This window comes from Narcine bancroftii, chromosome 1 (assembly GCF_036971445.1).
Source record: "Narcine bancroftii isolate sNarBan1 chromosome 1, sNarBan1.hap1, whole genome shotgun sequence".
NCBI lineage: Eukaryota > Metazoa > Chordata > Chondrichthyes > Torpediniformes > Narcinidae > Narcine > Narcine bancroftii.
The window spans coordinates 157532859-157553054 of record NC_091469.1 but is presented as its reverse complement, the minus strand read 5'-3'; positions in this window follow the sequence as shown (position 1 = coordinate 157553054).

Here is a 20196-nt window from a genome sequence, read left to right as displayed (position 1 = left end):
TTAGCTTTATCTTTCAATGCTTCAGAAGTATAAAATAAACGAAATTCATCATTAATTTCTTGAGGTTTATAAGTAATTAACGAGTCGTGTCTAATAGCATTTATTGTCCTAGAAGCCTGTTCAGTCTTTAATTGCCACGTTAATACTTTATGGGCTCTTTCACCCAACTCATAATAATGTTGTTTAGTCCTCTGCAATAACTTCTCAAATTTACAAGTTTGTAATGAATTATACTGCAATTTCAAATTAGTTAAACAAATTCTCTTAGTTTCCATAGCATCCCGCTGTAATTCTTTTTCCCAAATCTCTCTCTTTCTCTAATTTATTAGTATCAATCAAATGTTGTTTTTTACAATTTTAGCTGTATAACTAATAATCTGTCCCCTCAAATAAGCTTTCAAGGCATCCCACATAACAAGTTTACTATCAACCGAATCTACATTTATTTTCAAAAGTAACTGTATATGATCCCTCCTAAACTTAACAAAGTCAGAATTTTTCAACAACCTAGAATTAACAGGGCTCCAGTCTGAGAAGCAATCATCCACCACTACTCTCTGGCTTCTCCTGTCCAATCATTGTTGAATCCCGTTCACTACCTCACCATGAATACCGAGCATCTGAAACTATCCGGACGACCACACACAAAGTCATGGGACTAATCAATTTCTGGCGATCTAAATAATTGCATAGCTGAACTCTTAGAACACCTTCCAATAATTTACCTATTACTGACATCGGGCTCACTGGCCTATAATTTCCAGGGTTACTTTTAGAGTCTTTTTTAAACAACTGTACATTGCGAGCCACTCTCCAATCCTCCGGCACCACATCTGCAGCTAAGGGCATTTAAAATATTTCTTCCAGAGCCTGCAATTTATAAACTAGTCTCCCTCAAGGTCCGAGGTAATACCTTGTCAGGCCCTATGGATTTATCCACTTTTATTTACTGGAAGACAGAAAGCGCCTCCTCCTCTTTAATCTGTTTTAGTTCCACGACCTCACTGCTTGTTTTCCTTACTCCCCACGACTCTGTGCTATGTTGTCTCATCTTTCCAGGTTTTGTTCTTCCCTCCTGTGTGATTCCCTACCCTGCCCTAATGTGTTTCATCTGTGTCTGATCACCCACCTGTTTCTTGCACTCCTCCCGTCTCCTTGTGTCTATAAGCTGTATGCACTCTTCCCTCTTTGCTAGTTTACCTTAGCCCTTTGCTGTAAGTGGTCCGGCCTTCTTCCCCAGTGTTAACCTACTCGTGCGTATTTTTTGATCTTTGGACTGCCTCCACCTTACCCTGCTAATTTGTTTACCTTCCTTGATTGACCACCTGTGTACTGAACCTGTGATTCCTTGTAAAGATTCTGGTAATTGCCTAACTGAACTATATCTGAGTTGTGTGTTTGGGTCTATTCTCTGTGAGTGAATATTAATGAAAGCAAATCTGTTTAAGACCTCTCTCAATTTTTTTTGGCTCCATAGAAAGCCGACCACTCTGATCTCCAAGGGACCAATTTCATCCCTTGCTATCCTTTTGCTCTTAACATATCTGTAGAAACCCTTAGGATTTTCCTTCACATTGTCGGCCAAAGCAACCTCATGTCTTTTCGCTTTCCTGATTTCTTTCATGGATTTTTTATACTCCTCAAGCACCTCATTTGCTCCATGTTGCCTATACCTGTTATACATCTTCTGAACCAGATCTCCAATATCCCTCAAAAACCAAGGTTCCCTGTGTGTTCTAATCTTGCCTTTTAATCATGACAGGAACATATAAACTCTGCACTCTTAAAGTTTCACCTTTCCAAGGTCCTTCACTTGCACATTCTTGCCTGAAAACAACTTAACTCATTTTTCTAAAGGGATTAGACATCCATCTTCCCGATGGATGTCCAATCCCGCTAAAATGGCCTCCATCCCCTCAATGACGTCAGACTACCTCATCTTCACAACTGGTGTCCAATCCCCTTATACCTTTATCCCCCACACAAAGATCTAAAAGTACCGCCTCTTCCTGGACTAAAGACCCGACTAGTCACCCTCTATCATCACCTGGCAGAACTTGTCCTCACTTTAAACAACTTCTGCTTTAACTAGTCTGACTTCCACCAAATCAAAGAAGTACCCATGGGTACCTGCATGGGTCCCAGCTACATCTGCCTGTTTGAAGGCTTTGTGGAGTAATCCATGTTGCAAGCCTACACAGGCAAGCACCCCCTCCCCCCCCACAACTCTTTCTCTGGTATATCGACAACTACAGCAGGGCTGCCTTATGCACCTGTGATGAGCTTGTCAACTTCATTCACTTCACTGCCAACTTCCATCCTGACCTCAAATTCACCTGGTCCATCTCTGACAACACTCTCCCCTTCCTGGATCTCTCTGTCTCCATTTCAGGAGATGAGCTTTCCACTGATGTATACTACAAACCCTCCAACTCCCACAACTACCTGGACTACACTTCCTCCATATTCTCTGTCTCTGCTGTATCTGTTCCCAAGATGAAGTCTTCCAGTCCAATCTTCTTCCACAAACGTAGCATCCCCTCCACCACTATCAACCCAGCCCTCACCCACATTTCTTCCATTTCCTGCTTATTTTCCCCCAGATGCAATAAACATAGAATCCCCTCATCCTCACCTACCACCCCACCAGCCTCTGTATCTAACAAGCTATCCTCCGGAATTTCCAGCATTTATGACAGGATCCCACCACTAGACACATTTTTCCCTCCACGATTCCCTCGTGCACTCATCCCTCCCCATCAATTGAATCCCTGGCACCTTGCCCTGTGCCCTCAGGAGGTGCAACACTTTCACCCACACCTCCTCCCTCACCACGGTCCAGGGCCCCAAAAGGGCCTTCCATGTTAAGCAACACTTCACCTGTGCATCCAGAGGTCTTATTTACTGCATCCAGTGCACACTCTGTGGCATTCTCTATATCAGAGAGACTGGTTGCAGACTGGGAGACCATTTTGCAAGCATAGAGACCTCCCAGTGGCCAACCATTTCAAGGTGTTGTGCTAACCGCTAGGCCAACCGTGTTGAACATGGAAGTATGCAGACCTTGTGATCGTAGTAAATACATGTTGAAATATTAGAGAAACTCAGCCGGTCTTTTCAGCATTTATAGGAGACAAAGATATTGAAGTGCCAGTTGATGAAGACGATGTGGTCAAACAATAATCGTGGCTTTTATTAGCAGAAACTAACGGTACAATAATGAAAGACAATAGGTGCATATACAGTTAGACCCAAGGGGAGTGTCTTTAACGGTAGAGATAATGCACAGCCAATGTTAGTACAGCAAGGCTCGCCAGAAGGGAGACAGGCAGCTTGGCAGAGATTCACCACAGATATATTGCCAAACGTTTCGGGCCTGGGTCCTTCAAGGAATAAGTTAGAAGCAGGAAATCTCCGGAAGTCTCAGGATTCAGCCCATACTAAAAGTTGTACACATTAGTGCAATGAACATTACAGGCCCTTCAGCCCTCGATGTTGTGCCGACCTACATTTTTCTGTCCATGGCCTTGTTTTCTATTCCACCCTGACCACCCGCAAATTGGTGGAACAACACCTTATTTTCCATATACACACCCTCCAGCCAGATGGCTGTTTTTCACTAAACTCGCTTTTCTTTCCCTTCCCGTCTTTCTAGTTCTTCCACCCACCATTCTCCTGATCGCTGCTGTCCCCTTCCTTCCTTTCTCCCCCTGGCATCTCCTCCCTTTGCTGCTACCCCCTTTCCCCCGACTCTTGTTCGGACATCTCGTACCTTGATGAAGGGCTCAAGCCTGAAACGTCGGTGATGTATCTTTACCTTTGCTACATAAAGGGGACTGTTTGACCTGCTGGGCTTCTCCAACATTTTGTGTTTTCACTCATCCTGGATCCTTTCTCATTTTCTCAAAATTAGCTTTCCTCCAATTTAGAATCTCAACCCAAGGCCTGGGCCTTCTCCTTAATTAACTTGAAACTAACAGCAATATGATCACTGGACCCAAAATGCGAAACTGGCTGAGTTCCTCCACCATTTGTGTTTTTAACTACAATCACAGTGTCTGCAGAATTTAGTGTTTCTTTAACCTCTTTCTCAACCTGCCTCTCATTATCAATGATCGATGTGCAATATTAAGTTCGTGTATTTATAATTATTTGACGGTACATACACAGAGACAAAACAGCATTTCTCCAGACCACAGTGTCCACACATAGACTCACACAGCACGTAATATCCACATCTATACATAAAAATACAATGTAAAATAAATATGTAAAAATATTCTAAATAACGTACTCAGCTTCATTTATAAGAGACCAAGGTTACAATTTGGGACATCCCTGCAAAGTGAAGGGGAGCGTTTAGGGGAGACATCAGGGGTAAGTTTTATTTTTACACAGAGAGTTGTGGGCGCCTGGAATGCCTTGCTGGGAACAGCGGTGGAGGCCGAAACATTGGGGGCAGTGAAGAGACTCTCAGACGGGCACATGGATGAAAGAAATATAGAGGTTTACAGGGTAGGGAGGGTTTAGAACTTTTCTTAATTGGTGGGAAAATGTAGGTCGGCACAACATCGAGGGCTGAAGGGCCTGTAATGTTCATTGCGCTAATGTGTACAATTTTTAGTATGGGCTGAACTCTGAGACTTTCCGAGATTTCCTGCTTCTGACTTATTCCTTGAAGGACCCAGGCTCGAAACGTTCGGCAATATATCTTTGTCTCATATAAATGCTGAAAAGACCGGCTGAGTTTCTCTAATATTTCAGCATGTATTTACTACAATCACAAGGTCTGCAGGCTTCCATGTCTAACACAGTTGGCCTAGTGATTAGTGCAACACCTTAATAGCCCCAACAATTGGGATTGGGGCTCAAATCCTGCGCTGTCTGTAAGGAGTTTGCACATTCTCCCCTGTGTCTGCATGGTTTTCCCCAGGGGCTCCCCATATGAAACATACCGGGGGTGTAGGTTAATTGGGTGACATGGGCCGAAATTGCCTGTTACCGTGCTGTATGTCTAAATTTAAATTTTAAATAAAAAAAATACAGAACTAAAACAGGCCCTTCAGCCTTTCTACTTTGTGCAGAACTATTTTTCTGCCTCGTCCCACTGATTTGCACAGGACTCCCATCCATGTACCTGTCCAAATGGTTCTTGAATGTCAAAATTGGGACTGCATTTACTAATTCAGCTGGCAGTTCGTTCGCACTCCCTCCACTCTCTGCGTGAAGAAGTTCCCCCGAATAATACCTTGACCCTTTTCTCTTTCCACATGCTTGGAAAATTATGGTGGAGATTTATCTGTGCTTCCCATAAGCTGTCGGGCTGTGACTGAACAGGTAACGATTGGAGCAATGAAGGAATGGAGGTGACTTAATGGAGGTATATATGATTGAGGGGTATAGATAGGGTGGACAGCCAGCAACGTTGTCGTGGGGCGTCAATATCAAACACCAGAGGATATTGGTTAAAGGTGAGTGGAGGGAGGTTTAGGGGAGACATCAGAGGTAACTTTTTTTATTGAATGGTGGTGGGTGCCTGGAATGCATTGCCTGTGGTGGAGTTGGAGGCTGGTACAATTAGGACATTTAAAAGACTCTTAGGCAGGCACATGGATGGAAGAAAAATAGAGGGTTATGGGTGTCAGGTGGGGAAAGATTAGATTATTGTGGAGCAGTTTATATAGAACCATAGAATACTACAGCACAGGAAACAGGCCATTTGGCCCTTCTGGTCTGTGCCGACCACCACTCCACTAGTCCCACTGATCTGCTCCCGTTCCATAATCTCTCCCATCCACCTAGCTATTCAATCTTTTCTTAAAACTCGTCAATCATTGTGAGCTGAAGGGCCTGCACTGTGCTGGAATGCCTTAAGTTCATTTAGGTCATTTAATGTCTATTTTGTTTGCTAAAACGATGAATTTCATTAGATTCAAGAGAAGTTGGGAGGATGTTCAGTTCTGGTTTCCTCATTATAGGAAGCATATGGAAGCTCTGGAGAGGGTGCAGAGGAGATTGACCAGGATGTTGCCTGGATTTGGAGAACATGTCACATGAGGCAAGTTTGATAGAGCTTTTCTCTTTGGAGCAATAAAGGATGAGAGGTGACTTAATAGAGGTGTATAAGATTAGGAACGGCGTAGATAGGGTGGATAGCCACCCTTTTCCTGGGGGCGACAATAGTAGATAACAGGGGATATCTGTTTAAAGTGAGTGGAGAAAAGTTTAAGGGAAACATTAGTTTTTCTACAGTGGAGGGTGCCTGGAATGCATTGCCAGGGATGGTGGTGGAGGCTGGAACAAACAGAACATTCAAAAGAACCTACGTAGGTACATGGTGGGAGAGAGGGAAAATTAGATGCTTGTCAAGACGCGATAGGAAGGGGTGGGGGGGGATGGTGATGGGGGGGGGGTAGGTATAGCATTGCTCCTCAGGGAAAATATCACAGCAGGAGAAACCAGATGGCTCATCTACTGAGACTATATGGGTGGAGTTGAGGAACGGGGAAAAAAGGTGTGACCATGACTGTCCAATAGTCAAATGAGAATTGGAGGAGCAAATCTGTAGCGAGATAGCAGACAGATGCAGGAAACATAAGGGTGTGATAGTAGGAGATTTTAACTTTCAACATATTGACTGTGATCCCCATACTGTAAAAGGGCTGGATGGCTTCGAGTTTGTCAAATGTGTTCAGGAAAGTTTTCTAAATCAATATCTAGAGGTACCAACTAGAGAGAGAGAGCAATACTGGATCTCATATTAGGGAACAAGACAGGACAGGTGACAGAAGTATGTGTAGGGTAAAATTTTGGGTCCAGTGATCATAATGCCATTAGATTCAAGTTCATTATGGAGGTATGGAGATGAGATTCTAAATTTTGAGGGAATGAGAAAGGATCTAGCATGTGCTGATTGGGATGTTGTTTTCAGGCAAGGATGTGCGGGGTAAGTGGAGGACCTTCAAAGGTGAAATTTTGAAAGAACAGAGTTTTTGTGTTCCTGTCAGGATTAAAGGCAAGGTTAGCAGGCATAGGGAACCTTGGCTTTTGAGCGATATTGGGGATCTGATTTGGAAGAAGAGAGGTATATAACAGGTATAGGCAACATGGAGCAAATGAGGTACTTGAGGAGTGTAAATAAAAACAAGAAAAACCTCAAAGGAATTAGAAAGGCTAAAAGAAGTCATGAGGTTGCTTTGGCAGACAATGTGAAGGAAAATCCTAAGGGTTTCTACAGGTATATTAAAAGGAAAAGGATAGTAAGGGACAAAATTGGTCTCCTTGAAGATCAGAGTTTTGTATGGAGCCAAAAGACATGGGGAAGATATTAATTTTTTTTTTTCTTCAAGATTTACTCAGGAAATGGGAATAGAGTAATGGGGTGTAAGGAAAGCAAGCAGTGAGGTCATGGAACCTACATAATTAAGGAGGAGGAGGAAGTTCTTGCTGTCTTACAGCAAATAAGGGTGGATAAGTACCCAGGACCTGACAAAATATTCCTTTGGACCTCAACAGAGGCTACTGTAGAAATTGCGATGGCTCTGACAGAAATATTTAAAATGTCCTTAGCCACAGATGTGGAGGATTGGAGGTAGCCAAGTTCTGCTGTCTAAAAAAGGCTCCAACAGTAACCCAGCAAATTATTGGCCAGTGAGCCTGACATCATTCATAGGTCAGTTATTGAAAGGTGCTCTTAGAGATTGGATGCACAATTATTTGGATAACCATAAACTGATTCGGGATAGTCAACTTGGCTTTGTGCGTGGTAGGTCATGTTTAACCAATCTTGTAGAGTTTTTTGAGGAGGTTACCAAGAAAGATGACGAAGGAAAGGCTGTGAATGTTGTCTATTTGGACTTTAGTAAGGCTTTTGACAAGGTCCCACATGGGAGGTTAGCCAAGAAGGTCCAGACGCTAGATATTCATGGTGAAGTAGTGAAATGGATTTGACAATGGCTGGTTGGGAGAAGCCAGAGAGTAGTGGTGGATGATTGCTTCTCAGACTGGAGGCCTGTGACTAGTGGTGTGGCCTCAGGTATCGGTGCTGGGACTGTTGTTGTTTGTCATCTCTATCAATGATCTGGATGATAATGTAGCAAATTATATAACCATATAACCATATACAGCACAGAACAGGCCAGTTTGGCCAGACTAGTCCATGCTGGAACAAATCCCCACCCTCCTAGTCCCACTGACCAGCACCTGGTCCATACCCCTCCAATCCTCTCCCCTCCATGTAATTATCCAGTCTTTCCTTAAATGTAAATAACATTCCTGCTTCAACCACCTCCGCCGGAAGCTTATTCCACATCCCAAGCACCCTTTGCGTGAAGAAATTTCCCCTCATGTTCCCATTATAATTTTCCCCTTTCAATCTCAAACCGTGGCCTCTGGTTTGAATATCCTCCACTCTTAATTGAAAAAGCCTATCCACATTGACTCTCTCTGTCCCTTTTAAAATCTTGAACACCTCCATCAAATCCCCATTCAATCTTCTACGCTCCAGAGAAAAAAGCCCCAGGCTGCTCAACCTTTCTCTGTAACTCAAACCCTGACATCCTGTCAACATTCTCGTGAACCTTCTCTGCACTCTCTCTATTTTGTTTATATCTTTCCTATAATTTGGTGACCAAAACTGTACACAGTACTCCAAATTTGGCCTCACCAATGCCTTGTACAATTTCATCATAACCTCCCTACTCTTGAATTCAATACTCCGATTTATGAAGGCCAACATTCCAAATGCCTTCTTCACCACACCATCTACCTGAGTATCAGCCTTGAGGGTACTATTTACCATCACTCCTAAATCCCTTTGTTGCTCTGCACTCCTCAATCGTCTACCATTCAATGTATATGACCTATTTAGATTTGCCTTTCCAAAATGTAATACTTCACACTTATCTGTATTAAATTCCATCAGCCATTTCTCAGCCCACTCCTCCAGCTTTTCTATATCTCTTTTTAAGCTACGGTAATCTTCCTCACTGTCCACAACACCACCAATCTTTGTATCATCTGCAAACTTACTTATCCAATTCACCACCCCTTCTTCCAGATCGTTAATATATATAACAAACAATAGTGGACCCAAGACCGATCCCTGAGGAACTCCACTAGTCACCGGCCTCCAATTGGACAAACAATTTTCTACCACTACTCTCTGACACCTCCCATCCAATCATTGCTGAATCCATTTCACTAACTCCTTATTTATACCTAATGCTTTTTCCCTAACCTCCTGTGGGGAACTTTGTCAAAAGCTTTAATAAAGTCGAAATAGACAACATCCACAGCCTTCCCTTCATCAATTTTTTTTGTAACCCCCTCGAAAAACTCTAAAAGGTTTGTTAAGCATGATCTACCCCTGACAAAACCATGCTGACTTACTACCTATCAATCCCTGTTCTTCCAAATATTTGTAAATGCCATCCCTCAGAACACTTTCCATCAACTTACCCACCACAGACGTCAGACTCACAGGTCTATTATTTCCAGGCTTACATTTGGACCCTTTCTTAAACAGCAGAACAACATGAGCCACCCTCCAATCCTCTGGCACCACCCCCGTGGCCAGTGACATCCTAAATATCTCTGTTAATGGCCCCACTATCTGTACATTAGTCTCCCTGAGTGTCCTTGGGAATACTTTGTCCGGACCCGGAGATTTGTCCACCTTTATCTTTTTTAACACAGCCATCACTGCCTCCTCGGTTATCCTTATATGATTCATGACCTCCCCACTATTTTTCTTTACTTCAACTGGTACAATATTTTTTTCCCTAGTGAATATCGAGGAAAAGAAATCATTTAAAATTTCCCCCATTTCCTCCGACTTTTCACATAGCCTACCCTCACTATCTACAAGGGGTCCAATTTTATCCCTCACTAATCCTTTACTTTTAATGTACCTATAGAAACCCTTTGGATTTATTCTTACTCTGTCTGCCAAAGCCTCTTCGTGCCTCTTTTTGGCCTTTCTAATTTCTCTCTTAAGATTTTTTTCTACACTTCTTGTAGTCCTCCTTCAAATTCTCAGCTCCCTGCTCTTTATACCTCTTGTACACCTCCCTTTTTCTCCTAAGCAAATTTCCAATATTCCTCGAAAACCAGGCCTCCCTATGACTTCCAGCCTTTCCTTTGATCCTCACTGGGACATATCTACTCTGTACTCTCAAAATTTCTTCTTTGAATATTCTCCATTTTTCATTTACATCCTTTCCTGAAAAAAATCATGTCCCACTCAATACTTCCCAAATCCATTCTTATTCCTTCGAAATTTGTTTTTCTCCAATCCAGAACCTCAACTTTAGGCCCTTCTTTGCTCTTCCCTAAAACGAATAGAGTTGTGATCACTAGACCCAATTTGTTCTCCAACATTAACCTCAGACACCTGACCTATCTCGTTCCCTAACAGAAGATCCAGTATTACACCGTCCCGAGTCGGTTCCTCTACATATTTATTAAGAAAACTATCTTGCACACATTTGACAAACGCTAGCCCATCCAGCCATCTTACTGTATGGGTATCCCAATCAATGTGAGGGAAGTTAAAATCTCCCATGATCACTACCTTATGTTTGTTACACATATATGCTATCTCCTTAAAAATTTGTTCCTCCAATTTTCTTGGCCCATTTGGTGGTCTATAATACACTCCTATTAGTGCCATCATGCCTCCTCCACCCCTCAATTCCACCCAAACAGCCTCACTGACGATCCCTCCAAACCATCCTGCCAGCAGTAATGTCCTCCTTCACAAGCAGAGCAACTCCTCCCCCTTTTTTACCCCCTGTTCTATCACATCTAAAACATTTGTATTCTGGAATATTTAGTTGCCAGTCCTGTCCCTCCTGTAACCAGATCTCACTAATTGCCACAACATCATGATTCCAAGTGCCAATCCATGCTCTAAGCTCAAATTAGATCAGTAAGTTTGCAGATGTCACTAAGATTAGAGGTGATGTGGACAGTGAAGAAGGTTTTCAAAGCTTGCAGAGGGATCTTAACCAGCTGGAACAATGGGCTGAAAGATGGCAATTTAATGCAGACAAGTGTGAGGTGTTGCATTTTGGAAGGACAAACCAAGAAAGGACATACATGGTAAATGGTCAGGCACTGAGGAATGGGGTAGAACAGAGGGATCTGGGAATGAAGATGCATAATTCCCTGAAAGTGGCATCAGAGGTGGTTGGGTTGGAAAGAGAGCTTTTGACATATAGGCCTTCATAAATCCAAGTATTGAGTATTGGAACTGGGATGTTATGGTAAAGTTGTAGAAGGCAAAGGCTTGAAGGGCTGAAGGAGCCTGTTTCTGTGCTGTAGTGTCCTTTGGTTTTATGGTGTCAAGTTTATTGTTATTTGATTGAACATGTACAACCTGACGAAACTGCATTCTCTGGTCCATGGTGTAAACATGCAGATAACAGACAAGTAATACATATGCAGGACAAGTATTCATATATATGAATAAATAAATATAGTTTTGTAAATATGTAATTCTGGGAGGGTTAGTGTGAGCAGTTCCTTTGGTCATTCAACATTCTCTCTGCCTGCTGGAAGAAGCTGTTCCTCAGCCTGGTGGTGCTGGCTTTGATCCTCTTGCATCTCTTCCCTAACAGAAGCAGTTGAAAGATGCTGTGTGCAGGTTGGAAGGGGTCCTCAATGATTTTGGGCACCCCCTTCAAAATACTCTCAATAGAGCTCCTATAGAAGGTTGACATAATAATGGTGGATGGCAGCCTTGTCCATTGCAGTTGTTGCACCTTCCTGATAAGTGAGGAGATGTGTGTCCACAATAGGTAGTTGTGGAGTTGGTTTACATAGGTCGGCACAACATGGTGGGCTGAAGGGCCAGTAGTGTGCTGTAGAACCATAGAAACAGGCCCCTTCAGCCCTTCTAGTCATGCTGAATCATTCTTTTGCCTAGTCCCACAGACATGCACCCAGTCCATAGCCCTCCATACTCCTCCCATCCATGTGCCTGGCCAAATTTTTCTTAAATGTTAAAAATGAACCTGCATTCACCATTTCACCTGGCAACATGTTCCACACTCCCACCCCTCTCTGTGTGAAGATGTTCCCCTTCACACTTTCCCTAAATTTTTCCCCTTTCACTCTTAACCCATGACCTCTGGTTTGCATCTCACCTGTAATGTTCCATGTAACTTACCTCTCAGGTCCACTTACCTGTTGGGAAATGGGGACAAAGTTCCACAGGTTAGTCTCCAATCTCCCTTCCCCTTTCATTGGAAAGGTTTCTTCAAAGAATGTAATGGATCCCCTTCCCTTCCCAAGTCCCAGCCACCATCCTGGAGTTGTCCGTTGTGACTGATCAGGCAACAGGAGACACCCTGGTGTGTAGGAGTGAAGGGTTGCCGCCTGCAAACATCTCGTGGATTGGCCCTGGGAACAGCATGCTGCCCGAGAACAGCAGTGAGGCCAGAGTCAGACGAGAGCCGGACAAACATCAAGTTGTGGGTGAGCTGCTCCATCCTGGGCTGAGAGGGAGCTACCGCTGCATGGCTGCGAATGAACACGGGAGGGACGCTCATCAGGTCAACCTCTCCTCCAACGATAACAGTCACGCAAATTTCATCATCGGGATGTTGTGCCTGATCCCGCTAATTAAATTCCTCCTCCTTCTGATAACCGGGATTATCCTCTTCATTAAAATAAGAGGTACGTCAAACTTTATCTACTTTAATGCAATGGTCAGTGAGGAATTTACTATCAGGGGATAAACTTCAAACTCTGAGACTAAAGCCACTGCATTCGATCCAATTTATTGTCACATTATTACCGACTGCAGTTAGAAGGGATCTTTTTACGAGCTGTCCAGCAAATCATCTCTAAAATTCATACGATAGTGGAGGAAAAGTTGAATAAAAAAATCCCTCCCATGTCTTTCTCTCTCTTTCCGTAGCCTCTGTCTCCTTCTCTCCATCTCCCCCACCCTTCCCCGCTCTCTCTATTGGAGAGCCACACTCTCCCCATCACTTCTCAGCATTTTTTCTCTTCTACCCTCCCACTTATATCCAATTCTTACCTGTTAACCTGCACTCCTCTCCTTGCCCCTTCCTCCCTCATCTCCCTCCTCTTCCCACCTCCTCCCTATCTTGTTATTCAGCCACCTTCCTGTTTTTGCTTATACCTGAGGAAGGCCTCAGGCCTGAAACGTTGGCGACCCTTTATTTCCTATGGATGCTGTGTGACCTGTGGAGTATCTCCAGCACACTTCTGTGTGGCTCTTGACCCCAGCATCTGTAGACGTTCTTGTTTGTCTACAATTATAGTGTTACAGTGAAAAGATCATTTAGAACAGAGGTGGCCAAATTAAGGCCTGTTGCCAATTTTTTTTTGATTATCTTATTTATAAATTTGAAACCAGTCATAATCCCATCACATTCAATTGCAGAAATTAGTTAAAAATATGTGGTAGAGGGCTGAGTTGCTGCATAACATAGTTGGTCGAACGGCCACCCATGAAGCCGGCCGATTGGCCACGCAACGCTGCAAACCTGATTGCCAAGGGCTCCCTTTGTCTCCACTTCAAGCCCCATGCTCTTCGTGTGCGTGGCAGGGACGTGATGACGTCACTTCTGGTCTCAGGTGTCTGGGCTGGAAGTGACTTAGAAAGGGAGGCAAGTTTGAATAAAGAGTATTGCTGACTGACCTACTGTGTCAGGTGCATTGATTGGTGCAGCAGGTGCAGTAGATGCGCAATGTGCTATATAGAATCCCACTCCACCATCCCACCCTCCCACCTCCCTCCCCCTTCAACCCCCTCGAAAAAGTAAAACTGGAGGATGCCAAGGTAATAAAACATTTATACCGTGAAGTCAATATTAGAAGTTACCAAGAAGTGAGGTCTTTAGTGAGCCCTATTAAATTACAACCCCACATTTTGTAAATAGGGGCACCATAAATATCTGCAATGTTCATCTCACAGATTATAAGTAATCTTCTCTAATGGCATACTGCATGCCATCTTTCCATACCCAAGTCTATTTCTGCTATACATTCCCTCGCAACTACTAAAACAATAAACACAAATTCAGTTTGATAGATAGTTAATTTAAATTTTGCTCTTGTAGTCTTAATAAATTGACATCGGATCCTGTGGGAATTTGATCACCGAGATTCGTTCCAAAAAATTATTGACCCTTAACCAAAATTGTCTAACTTTAGGACGTTGCCAAGTTGAAGGCCAAAAAAGTTCCAATCTCAGATCTACACCAACTGTTGCCCATTCTTAAGTAGCCTGTTGTAATCAGCCCTTCTCCCACCTAGTTCCATTGACCCACACCCGGCCCATTAACCCTCCACACCTCTCTCCTCCATGTACCTATCCAACTTTTCCTTAAATATTAAAATCGAGCCTGCATCTACCACTTTGGCCGGAAGCTCATTCCATGCTCCCACCACTCTCTGAGTGAAGAAATGACGGGGCTGCCAAAACTGCTGTCACGGCAACACTGCCACTGGTGCAGGCTCACGGAGAGCGGGGAGGGAAGTCTCAGCACTCCCCCACAGGGTCCAACCGCCACCGGCTCTTTACAGGCTTTAAACAGCCTGTTAAAGGAGCTGACGGTGGTTGAAAGCTGCTGGGCTTAATAACGTTTGGCCCGTGAATTCTTATTTTTTTTCTCCATGTGGCCCACAACCAAAATGGTTTGGCCACCCCTGATTTAAAACATGGCAAGGGCAGCATGAGAGCACTGTTGTGGGGTTCACTGAGAGCCCTTATGGTGGCAATTTCCCACTCAATGGAAGGATGGAGAAGAATGTGCATCCTGGGTACGATGGGCCCTTCAGTGTGATGGCTGCCTTTCCTAGATAGCAGGAGGTGCAGATGGAAGGGAGGGAGGTTTGTGATTTACCCCACCCCCCCATATTATGTTGGATCCAGAAGGGATTGTACGGAGGCTATGAAGAAGCCGAGGGGGAACCCATAGCAGGAGAATGACGGGACTATGTTCGGGAAAAGTGAGGATGAAATGTTGACACAAATTTGGGACCATGATAATGACCCAACTGAGAGGATAATAGGACCATGGCGAAACCATAATTGACAATGAAAAGACCAGTAAAACCTGCATATGCTGGGGTTGAGTGCAAGGGACCAGGCCTGAGGCGGTGGTTACCATTTACCCCCTACGGTTGCTGCGTGACCTGTTGAGGTTTTCCGGCACTACAATGGACCACGATGGGATTATGACGAGACTGTGCTGGGACAATATAATGTGACCATGCTGGAACTGCAAAACATAGGCCTTTTGACCAATGTCTGCATTGAACAAGATGCCAAGTTAAATGTGCTCTGCCTGCACATGATCCATTTCCCTTCATTCCTTGCATGTCAACATATCAAAACCAATTATGTGGTGCCTGTTATTCTGCAGTTCAAAATTGAGCTAGTTGAGCTATAGAGTGTGAGGGTATAGCCGGTCAGCAAGGTCCTTCATGGTCTAAACCAGCCATTCTCTGTCATGATAATGAATATGCATGAGATGTATTCACCTGACCGGAAGTCACATGGTATGGGAGAGAAAGAAGAGCGCGAAATGGAAGAACAATGAAAGCTGGAGAATAAAGACATGGAGATGTTTAACTGGTAAAACTTGCGTTATTAGTGTTATTAACTTCACATTTCGGGCCACAAATGTGACATTGGCGACGAGGATTAAAACAACAACATTTTGGAACTTCAATGCGATAGGAATTTTGATCTTTGATTCGGTGGCTTCGGGCTGGAAAAAGTTTCCTCATGGCAGGCGCAGAAGCTGACTTTCTAACACTTCGAGGTGTTCCTCATTTTGACCCGACTGGTGATGCAAGAACTGTAAGTGTGAAATGGAAGGCATGGCTGGAAGAATTTGAAGCCTACGCCGACAGTCGTGGCCTATTTCTCGATAGCGGTACGGTGGAACAAAAAGTGCAGAGGAGGGCGTTACTTCTTTTCACCGCAGGACCCGCAGTTCGGGAAACTTTTAAGACACTTTTGAATACAGGAAGGAAGGATGAATACCAGAAAGCGGTCGATGCATTGAATGCACACTATGTAGTAACACTGAATGCTACATTTCAACGCCATTTGTTTCGGAGAACGAAACAAGAAGATGGACAAACAATTGCTCAGTACGTGACGAGATTGCGCCAGCTGGCTGTTGGATGCAATTACATGGCAGCTGATTTGGACAACCAATTATTGGATCAAGTCGTGCAGCACTGCAGATCAGACAAGCTCAGGAGACGTCTGCTGGAAAAAGGGAGTGAGTTGAAGCTCACCGATGCTTTAGCCATTGGTGCTGCATTAGAGGCTGTTGAGGGGCAATTTCATACTATGGACCCTGAAGGACAACTCAAGCCAGCAAGTTAAGAGGCTCTCGCATCGCCATAACCAGCCAAGATATACGTCGACACATGACGTGGAGTGTTATCGATGTGGAAACAGAGGTCATTTTGGAAAAGACCCATGCTGCCCAGCAAAAGGCAAAGTTTGCAGAAAGTGCGGAGGGAAGGACCACTTTGCAAAGAAGTGCAAAAGCAAGTCCAATGCAGACCAGAAGGGGAAGAGCACAGCTTCCAAAGGCAAAGCTTGGGGGAAAGGAAAGTATCCTGGAAAGAAAGACACTATTCGCCACATAGACGGTGACCCAGAAAGTGACGATGATGATGATAACCAGGATGGACAGAGATATTATCAATTTACATTGAATGATGTACATCATGAGAAGGTCCTAGTGATCATTGGTGGAGTGACAGTGCAGGTCATTGTAGACTCAGGCAGTGACAGTAATGTGATTGATCGACATTTATGGGAGAAATTGAAAAGGAAAAAGATCATCTGTATCTCAAAGAAGTGTTCCAAGAAACTGTATCCATACACAGCAACCAAACCATTGCAGACCATTGGATGTTTTACTGCAACTGTTGAAGCTGGTGATAAATACACCGAAGCAGAATTTGTTGTCATAGACGAGAGGGGAGAACCATTGCTGAGTAGACGCACAGCGCAAGACCTGGCAATACTTCATATTGGAGCTCGTGTCAATTCAGTTCAGTCATACAAGGATATGAAGCAAGAATTCCCCGCAGTCTTCCAAGGAGTAGGAAAGCTGAAAGGTCGACAACTAAAGCTAGCGGTGGACGAAACGGTCAAACCCAAGGCGCAACCAGTGTGCAGAACTCCATTTGGACTTCGTGGGAAAGTCGAAGCCAAAATTAAAGAGTTGATCGAGCAAGACATTATTGAACCTGTGGAACATTCGACACAATGGGTCAGCCCAGTAGTGATTGTGCCCAAACCAAATGGTGACATAAGACTGTGTGTTGATATGAGGATGGCCAATGAAGCTATAATTCGAGAACGACATCCTATACCAACAGTGGAGGAAATACTTAAAGAGTTAACTACCAGTAAGATATTCTCAAAAATTGATTTAAAATGGGGCTATCATCAATTAGAACTGGACCCAGAATCCCGAGACGTAACAACATTTGTGACTCACTGTGGATTGTACCGATACAAGAGACTATCGTTCGGCATTAACGCAGCTTCTGAGATCTACCAGTATGAAATCCATCGAATGATTCAAGGCATTCCTGGAGTTGCCAACATTTATGACGACATCATAGTCCATGCACCTACAAAGGAAGAGCATGACAGACGGTTGAGGCGTGTACTATCTAGACTACAGGAGGCAGGCCTTACCGTGAATGGAAACAAGTGCCAGTTCGGTGTGTCAGAAATGGACTTCATGGGACACAGACTTACACGGGAAGGACTAAACCCAGCAGAGGCCAAGGTGAAGGCTATTGCAGATGCACGTGCACCCCAGAACGCAACGGAGGTGAGGAGTTTCCTGGGATTGGTCAATTATTGCACAAAGTTCATCCCTAATTTTGCTACAGTGGCAGAACCACTAAGGAAACTAACCAGGAAAGGTGTACCATTTCATTTTGGATTGGAGCAGAAGAAAGCGTTCACAACGCTGAAGCAAAGTCTGACAGATGCTGATACTCTTGGATATTATGATCCGGCAGCACCAACCAAAGTCATAGCGGATGCTAGTCCCATTGGTTTAGGAGCCGTGTTGGTCCAGATGCATGATGTAGGACCAAGAATCATTGCCTATGCCAGCAGATCATTGTCAGATGTGGAAAGAAGATATTCTCAGACAGAGAAAGAGGCACTCGGACTTGTATGGGTCTGTGAGAGGTTCCATGCATATTTGTATGGCATTGAATTTGAACTCATCACAGGTCATAAGTCATTAGAGGTGATCTATGCCGCTAGATCCAAACCGTGTGCCAGAATAGAGCGATGGGTACTCCGACTCCAACCCTACAAATACAAAGTAGTTCACATTGCCGGGAAAGCAAACATTGCTGATCCGCTGTCCAGATTGGTGAAGGATGGATGCCCACAATCCAAGTCAGAATTGGGGACAGAAGCAGAGAGCTTTGTACGCTTCGTAGCTATTCAGTCGACACCGAAAGCTGAGACCATGAAGGAAGTCGAGAGAGAGTCCGAACATGACCCAGAAGTGAGAGAATGTATCCAAAGAGGACAATGGGACAAGTGTACTCACAAGGCTTACATTCCCATTAGAGACGAACTTTGTTGCATCGGACAGTGTGTATTGAGAGGTTGTAGATTGGTGATACCACAGAGGTTGAGACCGAAGATCGTATCCTTAGCTCATGAAGGACACCTAGGTATTGTTTATACCAAGCAAAACCTCAGGAGTAAAGTCTGGTGGCCAGGTTGTTATAAAGACGCAGAGAAATTCGTCAAAAATTGCCATGGATGTCAAATCACAAGTAGGAGTAATCCTCCAGAGCCGATCTGGAGTACGCAACTCCCGACAGGACCGTGGATCGACGTAGCCGTTGATTTTCTTGGACCTTTACCGACTGGTGAATCAATCATGGTAGTGATATATTACTACAGCAGATACTATGAGTACGCTGTGATGAGGTCAACGACCACTGAAAAAACAATACAAGCGTTAGCAGAGATATTCGCAAGATATGGATTGCCTGTTACGCTATACTCTGAAAATGGTCCACAATTCATTTCAGAGACATTTGCTGAATACATGAGGACCACAGGTATCCACCATCATAAAGTAACTCCGAAATGGCCGCAAGCCAACGGGGAAGTAGAGAGACAAAATCAGTCCATTGAAAAACGATTACGGATTGCTCACGCAGAAGGACAAAATTGGCGAGAAGCATTGCTATCTTATGTGGCTGTCTATCGAGCAACGCCTCAAGCAACCACAGGAAAAAGTCCTGCAGAAGCATTTTTTGGGAGAAAAATCCACACAAAAATGCCCGAAATAAATGAAATCTGGGACGACCAGGAGATGAGAGACCACGATGCTGAAAAGAAAGGAGCAGCAAAGCTGTACACAGACTCGAGACGTGGAACCAGGTACTCAGACATCATGCCTGGAGATAATGTTCTGGTGAGGCATGAGAATGGTGGTAAGCTAGACACACCTTATTACCATCAACCCTACACTGTCGTATCCAGAAGTGGCAGTATGGTAACAGTCAAGTCGCCGGATGGAGTCCTGTACAAAAGAAATGTGTCAGGTGTAAAAAGGTACCAGTCCAGAGACACATCGAGCGAGGAGGTTGAAAGTCCAATACGAGATGCTCAACCTGAGAGACCAGATGATGTTCCCGAGGCGGTTACCAGCATTCCTGATGAAATGACTAGAGGGCCAGAAGCACCCGAGGCCGTAGCGAGCCGTGTTTCCGACGCTGAGAGTGAACAACCGAGTAGCGATGATAGTATCGCAGGAAGACCGAAACGAGACAGGAAAGCACCTAAACGATACGAAGACTTTGTGCCGTATTTCTAATTGTGCCCGCATTATCACAAAAGGGAAAGTTTGTGACAGTTGGAATGATAAAAGAACATTGGGACAGTGATTTGATCATATATCAAAGTGCGTGTATGAGTGGTGTATGTAGTACATTTTAGTTAGTTGAGTTATTGTATTACAGTTAGTTACGACATGTTCATGTAACATTGTGTGTAGAAGGAGTTTGAACTTGTTTATTTGTTTGTTAGACATTGTTTGTTGGTTCCGAGGGATATTGTTAAGGTGACGGTGTTTACATTTCAACATTAAGGTGTAAAGTTTATTTCTGGTAAAAGGAGGGATGTCATGATAA